Below are 15,584 nucleotides of genomic sequence, written 5' to 3' on the forward strand. Positions count from 1 at the left end.
CATGACAGTCCTGAATATGTCAGTCCTCTGCTCAATAAACTCCAGGGGTTACCTATTACTTTATAGGGTCAAATACAAATTTCTCTATTAACCATGTGGCTGCAACCCTACCTTCCCAAACTTTTTATAGATTACTCAATCAAGCAACCAATCCAGAAGCATTTGTTAAATAAGTAAGCACCTTCTTTGTGCCCCAAGTACCATATTAGGCACTGGGGATAAAAAGACAATTAATGGGGATAAAAAGTTAACTATTAAGAGAAACAACAAGTGAATATTTAGTAAGTTCCTACCATATATGAAGATACTGTTTTTGATGGAGGGAAACACTAGTACCTGGAGAGATCAGTAAAGGTATAATTTGCAAAGTGGTTCTTCAATTAAGTTTTGAGGGAAATAAGGGATGTGAAAGGCAGATGAGGAAGGAGTACATTTTCAGATGGGAGAAAACCAGTAGGAAGGCATGGGACTAGTACTGTATGAGTGTAAAGGGGAATAACGCAAAATGAAGCTGAAAAGGTAAGCTGGGGTCAGGTTGTAAAGAACTTCAAAGGATAATGGAGTTTGTATTTGATGGTAAAAATAATGGGAAACAATTAGAGTTTAGTGAGTAAGAAAGTGTTATTATCAAACCTGCATCCAAATTCATGCACTTTAAGCTACAGCCAAATTGGTCTTTTTGTTGCCCCTCACATAGGTCACCCTTATTGCTGTCTCACACCTTTGTATATACAGGCTCTCCTGTATTCCAAGAATGAACTCCCTCTTCACCTCCATCTCTCAGAATCTCTTATTTTCCTTCCAAACTGACCTAAAGAGCCTCTTTTAACGTGAGACCTTCCTGATCCTCACAGATGCTAACCCTCCAAAACTGCCTTGAGTTTATTTTGTATAACCTTCTCTAGGTACACAATCTACCTGGACAGAATGTAAGCTCCCTGAAAGCAGAGACTTTCATATGTCTTTGTATCTTCCACCACACCCAGAAGAAATCCCAGCAAACTGTGAGTGCTTAATAAGTGCTTATGGACTGAAGCTACTATATTGGTGCATATTTAAACTGAAGGAATAACGCCCTGCTGAAAGGCATGTACATCAGTTCAGTGTCACCTATCAAAAACAGGAGACAGGACCTTGCACAAATGTAGCCTTGAATCAGTATTTGTTATATGAAGAGATGAACCAACTTTATGTGAACATACAGACTTTCCCAGTAACACACACATAGCTTTGAGGTTTAAAGTATGTTTATTATTACTAAGCTCTCAACTGAGGCACACGAACACAGGCAATACAGTAAGTTTTCATTGTTCATTTTACTGTTCTTTAAAGGTATTAGTCCCAAAAGAAACCCACCTCCAACATTTCCCTAGCTGATCCCAGAATACAGTGCTGATGAACAAAAATTAACTTACCAAGGACTAAAACGTGCCAATCCTTCTAAATCACTCCATGTTTAATAATTCCACGAAATCAAAAAATGTATTAAACTTCAACCCTGTCCAAAGCATGGCATAAATTTAAAAATGATATGTGTATACATACTACATGCTATACTACAAAATGACCTGTTTCATCACAAAATCTACTGTTATGGTTCAAGTGCAAATCAAAACTTGAGATTGAAAATAAGTAATAGAATGGGATGAGAGAAGGAGCAATGTGGTAGTGGAGACAGGATGTAATGGGTTCACTTGAACAAGCAGAAGGGTTAGCCTTGGTAAAGAATAAGGCTACTTCATCATGTGAGACAGGGATAAAGAAGAACATGATAGAAGGCATCTGAGAGATAGAGGATCAGGAAGAATGGAGAAGAGAGTTCACATTAAATGGCCTCAATTTTTTCCGCAAAATATGAGTCAAAATATTCATGCTGAGAGGACAGCTACGGAAGACTTAAGAAGGGATAAAAAAGTTTGGAAGAACTGCTGTGGAGAATGGGATAGTGAGTTGATAAGATGGGTGTCACAGGAATAACTAGTAGCAGTGAGGGCTCATAGCAGACCCATTCAGAACAGATGCATTATGCAAGATTTTCTCCACCTTCATTCAGCAGCTATAAAGCCTCTAGTTCGTCTTCCCATGCCCTTGCATGGCATGTATATACGTAGTAAGAGAGAGAGAGAAAAAAAAAAAGAATGTTTTTGACCATTTGCCAAGTGCTTTTTGATGTGGTTTATTTTTAAAATTCAGCTAACTCCTAAATTTTGGGTTGGATTCATATAGCCAAAGTAATTTTGTGCACCCTGTTTTAAAAGTTTCCACTTAATCATAGAATCTTAAAATTGAAAGGGCATTAAGAGGTCAATATAATCCAACTTGCCACCACATACAGCCCTCTCCTCTCCCCTCCCCTACCCTTCCCCCTCCCCACACATATAAATAAAGTGTGTGGGGGATAAGGAATATCAGACAGGGGGTGAGTGCTAAATAGCCCTTGGTTGAATAGTTCCAGTAATGGGAAACTCACTTCCTAACAAGATAGTTTATTTAATAATCTGTTGACAGTAAATGCCTAAATGAGAGCTTTCTATAATTCAATTTAAATGTTTACTGAGCGTTTACTATACATAAGATGTTGTTCAGTTCAGAGTTCAAGAACAAAATTAACCTACTACCCAAAATGACCAAAACAGGTTCTATTTCTAGACAAAATACTAAAACTAAATGGAGTCACTTGGGGCAAATTATACAAGGCCATATCAATTTAAGAATTTTTGCCTTCTAAATGTAATGTATCCATCTATTTAAAAATTTAGAATTTCAATAATACTACCAAAGGAATTTCTACTTAAATATTTAAGGCATCAATAAAAGAAAAGGAAATAAACAAAAATAGTAAAGACTACTAGATAAAAGGTATTCTCCCTCCCAATCATACCTTCTGCCCCACACTCTGACCTGGGACCATTTATTTATCTTGTATACAACCAGTCATCTATTCCTGGATAGCAACCATCAGGACTTATACTATAAATTGAAATAGTCATTGCCTTTCATCAGTTACTGCATTTAACTTGTTAAAAAGTTATGACTGCTTCACTTTTTAAATTTTTCTTTTTTATTATTAACTTATAACTTATCATAAACAAACATGAACATTCCAATAATAGAATGTTCCAATAGCAAAAAAAAAAAACACACATGAGATAGCATATGAAACTACAAATTTCTAGATTAAATACCTGGCTTATCTCTTTCAATAGTCATACTGGTTAACTTTAGTATGTATTACATTTTTCACTAAATAAAGGTGTATAAAACAAACATCTGTATATTAAATCATTTCTGCCCCTGCTTTCCAATAATTAGAGATATGTTCCCTTAGGATACTGTTTCAGCCCTTAGCAAGGCATCCTAGACCCGTTGGTGGCAGGAAAGAGGGGGCCTCAACAGAGACAGTTGCTAACTGACAGCTTTGTTTCTCTTTCCTTCTCAGCTAAGGGGAAAGAGGTAAGAGAGAAGGTAAATTTTTGGTAATCATCTAATTTTTTAAAATTTTTTAAAGAATTCTAACCAAGTCCTATTCTGATATCACATCAGTACTGTGGAAATGATCTTGGATTCCTAAAGATTATGCCAACAGAAGACAAGCTATGGTAGGCTCTAACAAGGGGCAAAAGCTTTGAATGTAAGCCAAGACAGACTTTCCTTCTAGTCAGCCTACTAAAGCAGCTCATCAGAAGAAGGATGCCCACCCCGTATTTTTTTTTTCCTGCCAAAAGCAACTTATGAACCAGTATGCTACTCCATGGAATAGTTGCAATATGGTCAGGTGAGGGAGTGCCTATACCAATAAAATCATATTCACTTAAAGGAATAGTCTAACTTCTCAATACATCATCTATTTAATTCTCCCACACAACCTCTGTAAGAAAAGATAGTCAAACAGAGATCATCAATCCACATGTAACCAGGGCTCGAATAGGCAGGGCCAGATCACCTAACATGGAGGCACCCTGAGGGGCCTCTGGAACGTGTCCTGATTGCCTAACATGGAAGCCGCTGTGTCCCCTACCACCATGGGTTGGTATAGCCTCCTTTGATTGGAGGCATAGCCAAAAAAGTCTCTTTAATACTACTGAGACTGAAACAGTAGCTCTGTCTTGCTCTCTTTCTGAGATACTCACTATGCACATTCCTGTTGCATCCAGAGGGTGAAGATCACGGTTTACTCACAGCTCAGATGCCAGCAACTGAACAGGTGAAAGGCAAAGGACTTTATTCCTCTGCTCCCCCTCTCTTTTTATTCCAATTCCAAATGGGCCTGGGGGGTGTCTGTTTATTTTCTCTACAGTTTTCTCCTCAGTTTAGAGGTGCCTGCAGTGATCTCCTCTGACCTGGAAGTTCAAGCTATTGTACCCACGGAACTAGGATTCCAAATAGGAAGCTGCAGTCAACCAGCCCAAAAGAGAAGCCCAGAAAAGCAGGGTGCCTGAGACTGGAGTTCTACTGTGAGTTTTGGACTTAGAACTGAGCTCTGCTATGAACCTAAACCCCTCCCTGTAGACTGAAGTGGTACCTACCAAGGGAGACAGGGATATTTATGCCTGTGTGTTGGAAGAGTATGTTTGCATATTTGTTATTATATCTTTTGAAGTAAAAATTCCTTTGTAAAAGCTATTCTCTTAGTGGCTAAATAGAACTGGAATGAAGGGGCCAGAGGGCCTAAACACCCCCAATTCCCTTAAGAACACCAGAAAACCCTTGGGAAAGGGAGAAATGTGATACACCTGGCCTTCACACCTGGCTTGGAGTACGGTGTGGGGCTTGGGTTGTCAATATTATTCACATAATTGCTGAACTTTGTACATCCATTTTTTTAAGCATATGCTTCTAATTCGACATCATTCCCAGGATTCTGAGAATTCCAACTAAGTCTACAAAATAAATGTTTAAGCAGCCACAATGACCTCACCATTAAGGCACGATGATACTTTTTTTGATTAAACGGGTGTAATACAAGCTCCATAGAATTATAATTAATAATAATATCTACTATTTATATAGTGCTTTAAAGTTTGCAAATCACTATGTGTATGTGTATAATCATTTGATCTTCACAAAAACACACTGAGATTAAGTACTATTGTTATCCCCATTTTACAGTTGAGGAAACAGGCAGAGGCTAAGTGATTCGCCCATCTGAGGCTGCAAGCAAACTCGGGTCTTCCTGACTCTATCCAGGGCTCTGTTACCCTGCTACTCTGTTACCTACCGTTTCCTAGCAGCCCCTCCTAAGGTAGCTTTGACTATCTTTTCTCACCTTCAAATCTTCAATTACTGCTTAATCAACTATCTAAGAGTTATATTAGCTTATCAGTATCAGAAGAATTAAGAGATTAGTGTCCAAAAAAACAGCTATCAACCATTCCTAATGAACAAAGTAATACAAACACTAGAGTAATGAAGATCCGTGCCAGGTAATTTGTACTAATGAAGCTCATGTTTTCATGCAAGGATATGCCAAAATCCTTAAAAGTGCAGGTGAACCTGTAAGATATGGACATCTTCAGACTACTAAAAATCTACCAAAAAAATGCTAGAGGGATTTTTTTTACTTTCAATGGGACTTAAAGTCTTGTCCTCATTGAGAGAATTATGAACTTTGAGAAATATATTGCTATACTGAGAAGCAGAATTGTTCTGGAATTAAAAGAAATTTCCAAATGGGATGAGATACTGCAATATAGAATTACATGATATCACATGTGACAAACCAGAGTTTGCCCCAGCTCCTCCCCCATTCCCAACCTGACTGGGTTCCAATTTCCCTGAGGCAAGCTTCTGGTCTGGGGGCATAAGAGGTCCCATCCAGGCAGAGTCAGAAGCTTCTCAGAATTGATGGCCACAGGAGTCACCTTACCCTTATGACTTACTGACCAGACACATTTCCAGGTGGAGATGAGTGGAGCTGAGTGCCACTCTATCACTGATGCATGTATGCGTATTCTTACTGTATTAGGGCAAAATAAGTCTCCTTTGTTCAGTGTTCAGTGACCTGTAAGTGCCTCATTTCATCCCAATGCTGAACATGATTTAATAGGGTGCTGTTGTTAGAGTTGTACCTTTGGTGGAATCTTGGCAGGTTGACACAAAAGATGGCCTTATGTCTCACATCACAGTTGGGTTGGAGGCAAAGCCCTACAAATACAAGGATGCCAAAGCAGATGACAGGACAGTGCCTGAGTCCCTGTCACCAAAGTCCTCTTTGACATGTGAAAGTCCTCTCTGTGGGACTGGCAGTAGGCTACTGCTCAGGCAAGGGGATTAGTTCAGTGGTTGCTGAAGAAGGCTGCCTAGAATAGCAAAGAAAATGCCAAGGCCAAAATTCCCTGGATGTTGTTGACTGTGCTGCATAAATTGGACAGCCAGCATAGTAAGGCTAAAAGTTAAAACTGGGTTGGTGAATTCAGTTGCTAGATGACTCAAAGGTTCTGGTTTCTTCCTGTTGTTGTTGAGAAAAGACTTGGAGCAGAAATTGGGGAACTCTCACCCCAGGATATGACTCCCTGCCCTGAGGGAGCAAACTGTGGGCAGACCCTCTCCAAGGAGCTGAGGTGGTTTTAGGAGTGTTCAAAGGGAAATCTGAGGAGTCCCAAGACTCCTCAAGAAACTCTGGTCTAATGGAGCCAATGCTGACAGTCTCTCTCTGCTGTAGACTTTCAAAACTTGAAGAAAATCTAAGTACTCCTTTTACAGAGACAATTATATTGGAGGCCCAAAAGGAAAATGCTCTTTTTCCTCCAAGATGGGGACTAAAGATATATTCCCCTTGCAGCCAACATGCAGAAGACAGGGATCAGATAAGGTATATTTTCCAAAGGAAATGGGTTTGTGGGGCAGCTAAGTGGTGCAGTGGATAGAGCACCAGCCCTGGAGTCAGGAAGCCCTGAGTTCAAATCTGCCCTCAGACACACTTAACTCCAACTGCCTTAAAAAAAAATGGGTTTGACAGATTGGACTTAGGTGCCCTCTCCCACCCCTCCAAAGGCCTGCCACAGAAAGAAACGACAATTATTCCCTAGAGATGGAAGAAGCTCTGTGTTACCAGAGAGGAAGCTACCTGGCAGCTTTCAGTGGACTACATGGAGCTGAACAAAGCCACTGTGTTTATCTTTTCAGCTATTCTTGATCTGGTCAATGCTATGGATCAGGCTGCCCAGGCCAGGTTAAATGGTATGGGGATATCAACCTTGCCAATGCTTTTTTTTTTTCCTCCATAGCTGTGACTGAGACTAGTCAGGAACAGTTTTGCTTTCACCTGTAAAAGAATCCAACATACTTTTCACCATGGCCACCTGAATTCTCCTTCACATTGCCATATTATGGTGGCAGAAACCTGAAAGAAGCCTCACTCCCTGAAGGATATAGTGAACACCACTACAGTGATGACACAGTGTTTACTGGGCCAGGTGAGACCACAGAGAGCAGCCCAGGTGAGGAAGGAAAGATAGAAAATCAACCCTGAGAAAATCTAGAGTACACACTGCTCAGTCAAATTTTGGAGAATACAGTGAATGGAGAAAACCTAAAGGATTCCAAGCAGAATAAGCTACTGACACTTGCTTCTCCACAATCTAAGGAAACACAGGGACTTAGATTCTTCAGGTTGGAAGACTATACATTTCCCATATATCCTGGATATCCTCATTTAAACAGTTACAAGTCGGACTCTTACAAGTGGGGCCCAGAACAAGGCTATACCACAGGAAGACATAAAATCATGATTGCCTGGGTCCCTCTGGTGATAGTGCTCTTCAGAAACAGGTAGGCTAAGGTCTCCAGGCCAGACCTTAGAATCCTGCCTCCTCTGCTAGATCATTGGCTTCCCACCTCTAAGGACTTGGCTTATTAGGAATGTCATTTTGCCTGACTGACTGATGGCTACATCCACACTGCAACAAGAGAGACATATGCAACTGGACTTCAGCAGCCACTAATCGAGTAACAGGAGATACCCGTGGGAGTAGGGGTACTGGCAAGGACTTCCAATTGGCTGAACTCCAGGCTACACAGCTGTACATGTGAGAGAGCTTGAGGGATGAAGCAGTGAAGATCTCCATCTATATTAGTTCCTGGGCAGTGGCCAGAAGTCTGGCCAAGTATCTTGGCCTGGAAAGCACAGGACCAGACAATCAAAAGCTCTTCCCTTTTGGGTCAGGACCAGTGGAGGCACTCTGCCAATGCCTTCCACTACATAGCTATTTGTGGGACATGTCAGTAACCATCAAAGATATATGTTAAACAATCAAGCTGGAGCCGTTACAAGAATAACAGATGCTGAGGAATGGATCCAGTGTCAATTTGGACATTTGAGTGGTGACACCACGCTGTGCTGGGCACAGGACCATCTGATCTTCCCCACTAAAGACAAATTAGCTATTTCTAATGCAAGTGACCTTAAATGGCAAAATGGCACTCTCTCATCTCACAGCAAGAAGTCTGTCCCTACTATTAAACAACAGCATCATTATGCATCTGACTGCCCTCCCAACCTCCCAAGCCATGCCTGTGACAAATCAATGCTACCCTGGAAAGGAGAAGGGGTCTCTTTTCCAGTGGTTTCTTATATCTAGACTCCAGGAAGGATTACCTGATAAAAACGTAATCTTTGGGATATATTTCAAGCTGATCCTCTTTGGTACTTCCTTATTCCTATCCCAGCAAAGGGATGCCTTGGCCTCAAGATCCTTGTCCCCTCAGAGAAGGCTCCATATAGGACTCCCTCAATTAGCAAACTTCTTTTCCCTCTGAAATGATTCAGTGAACATCTTCTCAGAAAGGTGTGGGGGACCCAGATGTGGTATTGTTTTGTCTTGCTTTCTAATAGCACAGAAAAGATGAAACTATTTGCTACATACTTATGGTGAGTGCATATTTACCTAGAAGAAGGCCATCCCAAAAAAACAAACAATAAAACAAAATGAGGGGCAGCTAGGTGGTGCAGCGGATAGAGCACCGGCCCTGAAGTCAGGAGGACCTGAGTTCAAATCCAGCCTCAGACACATAACACTTACTAGCTGTGTAACCCTGGGCAAGTCACTTAACCCCATTGCCTAGTTAAAAAAAAAAAAAGAAAGAAACAATAAGAAAGCCATCCCTTGGTAATTCTCAATCACTAGATGAAGGTAAAGGGGAGTCCTTATTTAGCCATTATGGAAGAAGGGAGTGGCTCTTCAACATTCAACAGAGGCTTCTAGGGAGCAAAGCTAGATGCTTTTTGCATATTCTTACTATGTTACGGCAAAGTAAGCTTCCTTTGTTAAATGTTTAGTGACTTGCAAGTGCTCATTTCATCCCAATATAGAACTTAACCTAAGAATATGCTGGTATTAGAGCTGTGCCTACAATACCACTTGTGTTGTCTATAAGGAGCACTTTTTGAACTGGAATCAAAGTGCCAAATCAATGAGAGAATGGCTAAAATGTGGCATATGAATGTAATAAAGTATCACTGAGCTGTAAGAAATGACTAATATGATGATTTCAGAGAAAGCTGAGACTTGTATGAACTGAAGAAGGTTAAGGGGAGCAGAACCAAATGAAAAGTTTACATGATGATCACAATGTAAAGAAAGGAAAGCAACTTCAAAAAACTTCAGTACTCCAACCAACACAGTAACTAACCAATACTCTAACGAGTGACTTTAAAGCATTCTTCTTGGACTCTTGGCAGGAAGGGAAAGTTTCTATATAGGGGTTGGGCTAGTGAGTAGTACAGAAATGCCCCCCCAAAAAAACCACAATTTTAAAATTCATAGAAACCAGAAATTCTCAAGTGCACAAATTCCTTTTAAATATACATTTTTTAAAATAAACTTTATGAATAGCACTTCTAGGGCTGTATCCCAAAGAGATCACAAGAATTGGAAAAGGACCCACATGTACAAAAATATTTATAGCAGCTCTTTCTGTGGTGACAAAGAATTGGAAATTGAGGGGATGTCCATCAACTGGGGAATGGCTGAACAAGCTGTGGTACAAGAATGTAATGGAATACTACTGTGCTATAAGAAATGACTTCAGAAAGGCAGACTTCAGAAAAACCTGGAAAGACTTGTACGGACTGATGCTGAGTGAAGTGAGCAGAACCAAGAGTACGCTGTGCACAGCAACAGCCACGTTGTGCAATGACTAAAATTGACAGACAGCCCTTCTCAGCAATGCAAGAATCTAAGATATCTCCAAAGGTCTCATGATGCACAATGCTATCCACATCCAAAGAAAGAATTGTGGAGTTTGAATGCAGATCGAAGCACACCATTTGCAATTTTTTTTCTTGTTTTGTTTTGTTTCCTTTCTGATGGTTCCTCCTATCGGTTCTAATTCTTCCTTACAACATCACTAACGTGAAAATATGTTTACTAGGAATGTATATGTAGAGCCTATATCAAATTTTGAGCCATCTGGGGGGGGAGAGGGAGAGGGAAAAAAACTTAAAAGCTCAAAAGCCTATGGAAGTGATTGTTGATAAATCAAAATAAATAAAAAACAAAAAAAATAAGCTGTATGTAACAGAAATTAATTGTTTCTTATACATTACACTTGGTTGTTCTTTATATGCTGAAATGTTGTGTTTGCTTTTGGTTTAGTTCATAATAAAAAATAAAGCACGGAAAGCCTGAACTAAATTGAAATCTAGTTTAAATTGGACCCTGTGCCATTGACCAATAGATTTCAGTAAGCAGTACGACATAGTGAAAAGAAAACTAGACAGAGTCAAAGAGTCATAACTTTTCTACTTTAGCTTCACTTATACAATGAAAGAGTTGGGCTAACTGACATTAAAGGTCTCTTCCAGCTATAAAACAATGATCCTAAGATCTTTAATTTTAAAGGAATACTGTGAAATACAAGCATTTATGACAATCAAGAAAGAAAGTCTATAAAATGAGTAACTTTTTAGGTCTAAATAAATCATATAAAAGTTTGGAGCAATCTTAAAAGGAAAAATTCAAAGACGCAGTTAGTAAAAGCTGGACTAAAGTCAACATACTCTACGTTTTAGATTTTTTTTAAAAAATTCTGTAAGATTTTGCTTTTTCTCTTCATTTAACATGGGAAATATTCCTTATCAAAATAACAATCAAGCAGAGTCTGGATAAGAATCATCACAACAGCTGAACTAAGCATTTCTAATAAGTATAATACTAAAAAAAAAATCACACATTTCCTCACATAAAACAATAAAGCTAGTAAAGATTATTTAAATGTAAAACCAAAATTAAAGCTTATTATCACTTTTATTTTAGGAAATACACAAATATTCACAGTAACTAATGAATGATATTCATTCATTTACTATTCAAATATACTAAACCATGTTGGAAGGAAATTCATATCTGAGTATCTTAACAAGGAAAGGCGGAAAAAATGAATTCAGTATGCAACTAAAAAAAAAAAAACCTCAAATTTTCCCAAACACAAAAACAGAAATTTTGAAAATCCAAAAAGAAAGAAAATTGACTACTGCACCAACACCAAAGAATTTATTTTTAAAAGATCAATGAAAAGCTATTAGCTAATTTAAAATGAGAAAAACCAAATTCCCAACATTTAAAATAAAAGAACAAATGGATAAGAAAATTACTCTAAGTCATCTTAACCAATTATATAACAAAACTCAAAACATAAATGCGATAGACAACTACACACAAAAATATGAAATACCAAAATTAACCAAATGGGGAAAAATATACACAATCCAATATCTGACCTGGCTACCGACTGATACATGGGCTAAGGGACAGTGAGGATCCAAGGAGAACGCTAAGATTATAAACCTGGGAAAATCTGGAGGAATGTTTCAGCAGATACCAGAAAGTTTAGAAGTGGAATAGGATAGATAAGTTCTGTTTTAAACATGTTAAATTTGAGATGAAAAGAGGAGACTTGGGTTTGAAGGGGTGTCTCATGGAAAAATATTCTGGTTGACAATGATAGAATTATAAACAACATGTCAAAATTCTGAAGCAAATTTATGCTCAACGTAAGAAAAAACTTCCTAACAATCTAAACTTTCCCCAGAGTAGCATGGATTTCCTCGGTACACGGAAGTTTTCAAGGAGATCACTGGATGATCCATGGTAAGGTATATTAATTACACAAAGGATTCTTTTTCTGGTATCAGACTAGAGGTCCCTTCCAATTCTAACACTGCAACTCAATCCAGGAGGAATGAGAATCTCTTCAAAAATAAAATTCTGAAGACACAGAGAAAAAACACGGTGAAAAGGAATGGAATTGTCTAAAAAGACAAATGTGTTTAGGCAGGGAACCCATCGATCAAATCAGATTTAAACATAAACACAGGTACACACACACACTCTTAAAGGAGAAAAGATAATACAAAAGCACAGCACAATCTAGGAAGAACATACAGAAGTACTAAAGCTTGAACTTCCCTTATTTTTCACCTGGCTGTACTACTCTAGGACTTCTCTGACTTCTCCACTATGCACCCAGTCTGGGACCTAACCCCACCCCCTTTTCAGCTTCTTTTTTTTTGTTACTGCCTTTCCCCATTAGACTGTATCTGTATCCCCCAACCCTTAACATATTGCCTCTCACTGAGGCACTTAATAAATGTTTAATGACTACTGAATTCTCCTGCCCCCCTCCTAGTTGTTGGTACTATTTCTTCCATAAAATTGTCTTTTTTTTTTAAACTTATCTAGTTACAACACTGAATTCCTGTAGGAGAATAGAAACTCCTTTACACATGAATATTTTTCTTTGTAGTCCTAGCACAATGCCTTGCACATAAAAGGTTATTTAATAAATTGCGTACTAAATTAAACCTCCCCCCAATTTCAGTTTTGGCTACAGTGGCGTTTTTCTCAGAATCCACTAAAGCATGAGGTATGCCTATGCTGCACTACAAAAGTCTCCTTTCTTAAATTCTTAATTATTTTGCATTTGTGTTAATATTTCAATTAATTTTGTAATGGGTATTATTTTTTAATACGAACCACTGAAAATCCAAAAAGAAAAAGAAAACTTGAAATCACAGCTTCACTCGCTGTCTGCATTACATCCAATATTTGCTTTTCAAATGAGTCAGCTAATAAGGAAAGGGGAAAAAATTAAAAGTATAAATAGTTAAGTAGTTAAAATAAGCCTGCATTGGTTTTTTCTAGGTATAAGTAGAAAAAATATTTAAGTTAATATTAATAAAACTGAACTGTTAAAAAATTCAATTAATCTATACAGAGGTATATATTGGCATACTTACACATACTTATCAAATTTCTGAATAAAACCATCCTCTCTTCCATGTGACCCCTTCTCTTCATTTGCACAGCTGCTGCCACGGTTGAAGCCTTCATTACCTCAAGCCTAGATTATTGCAACAACTGCAATTTTGCAATTGGTCTTCCTGCCTCAAGTCTGTCTTCATTCCAATTCATCCTCCACAAGGGAGCATAGATTTGACTATGTCACTCCCCTAGTGAGGCAACTAAGTGGCACAGGAGGTGGAGCACTAAGCCCAGAGTCAGGAAAGTCTGAGTCCAAATCTAGCCTCAGATACTTACTGTGTGACCCTTGGGCAAGTCAGTCAACCTGTTTGTCTCAGTTTCCTCAACTGTAAAATGGGGGAAATAATAACAGCTACTGTATCTCAGGGTTGCTGTGAGGATCAAATGAGAGAATATTTGTAAAGTGCTTATCACAATGTCTAGCATATAATCGGTGCTTAATAAATGCTTATTCCCTCCCTACTCAACTCTAGTGGCAATAAAATATAAACTTTTTTTTTAAGTCCTTCAGAACCAGACCCCTACCTCTCTTTCTTGACTCACTTGCCATTACTCTCCTTCCTCTGTACGGTAAACTGGCCACTCTCTTCATCTCTGAGACTTTGCCCTGGTCATCCTATGTGCCTGGAATGTATTCACTTATTCCCTTCCACCTTGGAGTGTCTTTCTCTTTTTTTAAGATAAAGATCAAGCACCACATTCTGTATGAAAACTTGCCTGATCCTCCCAACTACTAACTCCCTCCTTTCCAAATTACTTTGTATTAAACTTCTTAGCATTTATTTGAATTTTTCAGTTTATGTCTATGCTGTATATTATTTGTATACGTATTTTTCTACTCATTAGAATGTAAACTCTTAGTGACTCAGGATTGTTTCATTCCTTGTACTTGTATCCCAAAGCACACAATTCTTGACACATAGTAGGCACTTAATACTTGTAATGAGTATTAATGCACAGTTCTCAAAACTTCTACATAGGCCTAATCACACTACCCTTTGATTCCCTCCACCTCCACCCCCTTTACACATACACTCTTCTCTCACCTCTCAACTGTAAGTGTTCTGCTTTAACCTTTCTATACTCTCTCACACTCAGCAAAGGCTTGCATTATCAGGGCTTTAATTATCCTAGAAGACTGGCAAATTTACATCATTAGTTCTTAAGTCTCACCTACCTTTCAGAGTTCAAAATTTCCTACAGAAATTTCCAAAAGAATATTTCCATTGGTTCCCCTTCCTACCTACCCCCCATTTCTTTTTCTGTTGTCTCCCAGGCTAGAAACTTTGCCATCATTTTCTAATCCCTTTCCATCTCTTACAGTATAAAATCACAGGAATATCGAGCTGAAACAGACATTAAAGATCATCTAGTTCTAATCCAATCTCCTTACTTTACAAAGAAACCAAGGAAAAGGGCTTGAATGCTTTCCCAAAGTTTCACAGTTGATCAGTATCAATCAGAAAGGGTCGGATGTTCCATACATTGTCAGAGTTAAATTTAGTGGATGGGGGAAAAGCATCTAGAAATGACTGTGATATAAAAATGTAAGGGTATCAATAAAATTTGAAGTTATAAAGGAAGAGGAGGGGAAGAAGGGAAGGGGGGGGGTGAGAGAGGAGACATAGAAGATGACCACGACGACCAGAACCTAGGTCTCCTAATTCCCAATCCATTATACTGATCACACTATATCTACTCCCCTTTATTACCAAATCCAAAAATTTTTTCCTTCAAAATGTCTCCAATTTCCCTTTCCCCACCAGCACCACTGCTACTACCCTAATTAAATACCTTTTCCTCCATGCCTATTTTATTTCAACAACCTAACTGATCTTCAGTTTTCTAGTCTCAAAGTTTGATTCATCTTGCATACTGATACTAATCTTCCCAAAACTCTGCTTTCACTACTGTCATTCTCCTGCTCATACTGAAGAGTACACTTTAAAGAGTTATTGTAGGTTCAATTTTAAACTACGATAATAATAGCTAACGTTTATACAGCACCTACTATGTTTTTCAGGCACTATGTAAGCACTTTACAATGATTATCTCATCTGATCCTCCCAAAAGCCCTGGGAGGCAGGTGTTATTATTATAATACCCATTTTACAGATAAGGAAACTAAGGCAAATAGGTTAAGTGACTTTTCCAGAGTCACAGAGCTAACAAGTGTCTAAGGCCAGACTAAACTCAGGCTTTCTGGACTCTAGGGCCCCACACTGTACCCACTATGCACCTAACTGTCCCTTTACCTGGTTTTCAAGACCCTTCACAAACTAATCCAACCCTGTTTATAAATTCTCATGCCCTAGTACATGC

At 38.6% G+C, this 15,584-nt stretch overlaps 1 protein-coding gene across 1 annotated transcript in view; it reads right to left on the reverse strand.

Moving 5' to 3' along the window:
- SUCO (SUN domain containing ossification factor) overlaps window positions 1–15,584 on the reverse strand; it is a 96,559-nt gene that overhangs the window by 65,000 nt on the left and 15,975 nt on the right.

This window comes from Phascolarctos cinereus, unplaced genomic scaffold (assembly GCF_003287225.1).
Source record: "Phascolarctos cinereus isolate Bilbo 61053 unplaced genomic scaffold, phaCin_HiC Scaffold_5;HRSCAF=322, whole genome shotgun sequence".
Classification (NCBI taxonomy): Eukaryota; Metazoa; Chordata; class Mammalia; order Diprotodontia; family Phascolarctidae; genus Phascolarctos; species Phascolarctos cinereus.